The 1453-nt window shown below is 39.2% G+C and overlaps 1 non-coding gene across 1 annotated transcript; it reads left to right on the forward strand.

The window, feature by feature from the left end:
* Positions 1 to 1068: 1068 nt before the first annotated feature.
* Positions 1069 to 1182, forward strand: LOC127753576 (U5 spliceosomal RNA). Its single transcript, XR_008012632.1, has one exon. It is a non-coding gene; the product is annotated as a U5 spliceosomal RNA (small nuclear RNA).
* The last annotated feature ends 271 nt before the right edge of the window (positions 1183 to 1453 follow it).

A 1453-nucleotide genomic window follows, 5' to 3' on the forward strand; every position in this document is an offset into this window, starting at 1 on the left:
AACAAACAAAGAAACTATATTCCGAGACCAAGCTATCCCCAACTTGACTCATTAGTAGCAAACAACAGTATTACATACGTATAGAATCCATCTAGAAGCCATAATCATGAAACAATCACGGATATCCAAAGAAACAACCCGAAACCGAAACCGATACAGCATCAGCCGATCAGACCGCAGGCTGGCCGGTCTGACCGCTCGATCACCGCCGGTCTGACCGGCATACACCGCCCGGTCGGACCGGTCACATAAAATAACAATGAATCCAATCATCACCTGAAAACTGATTATCTCCAAAACCACTTCGACGATAATCTCCAAATATCAAAACCAATAATCACATATGCCAATTGTTCATCACAGAATAAGAATCAAAACACACGTTGATCTTACATCATCTTGGCGCGTGACCAAGAAAGCAGAGTTCGCCGGTTTCGTGCCTCTGTTTGGTTAGGTTAGAATTGGAGGACTGAACAAGGTAGTCAGTTTGTGTGTAACTTTGCACTGATGATTAGTCGTAGTCTTGTGTTAGGACTGATCATTGCATTGTCAATGGACTCTATGTGATCTTATTCTTCTGATTATTCATTACAATCATATTTATGTAATCCTATTCAATTTGTATATAACAATTCAAGGCCTACAAATTATCAGCTTGTTGAATCTTGTTTCCAGACTGCTTGTTTTTTTCATCTTCAGAAAAGGGACTAGTTTTGTAGTTTGTGGATTCTGTCCTTGATCTTTCAGTACATAGGAGTGTTAAAATGAAAACATAGTGACCTCCAAAAGAGGGACGTTTTACTGTACCCTCCACTTATGCGTGTAGTAGTGGAAAATGATGAGTAGAAGACATGTATTTGGGTAGTTCCATAATGCACCCAATAGAAATCATTTGTCAGAATCAGTGTTTTGGCAGAAAAGGTAGAAGAACGCAGAGTACTCTGTATTTTGTAATATAGGCATTGAACTAGCTTAGAATCGATAGTCTCAGGACTGGTGATTGCATTAGTACATTGGAATTGCAATCAGGGGAATCTTATTCTTCTGTTTATTCATTGCAAGCATAGGCAGCTGCGCAGTGGGCACAGAGCGAACTATTCTTTCGCCTTTTACTAAAGAATACCGTGTGCTCGCTGCAAATAGCAGCATTGCAAGCATACTTGTGTAGTATTAAGCATGCTCAAATAAATTTGAAACAAATTCAAGGCCATGTTTGTTTCATTAATTATTAGCATGTTGAGTCCGGCCTCATCCTCATGTGCTTGCTTGTTAATCTTCAATCGAAGGACTGGTTCAGTAGTTATGGATTGTGTCCTTTCATCCTCCCTTCAGTATGTGAGCATATAGCAGGAAAAAACTTATGTTCAAAATAAAAAGGAAGAAAGGAAAAACAGAGGGGAATTAAAGGAATAGGATTATTGGTTTGTCATGCAAACATTCAGAGGGAAAAGTT

Source organism: Oryza glaberrima, chromosome 10 (genome assembly GCF_000147395.1).
Source record: "Oryza glaberrima chromosome 10, OglaRS2, whole genome shotgun sequence".
Lineage (NCBI taxonomy): Eukaryota > Viridiplantae > Streptophyta > Magnoliopsida > Poales > Poaceae > Oryza > Oryza glaberrima.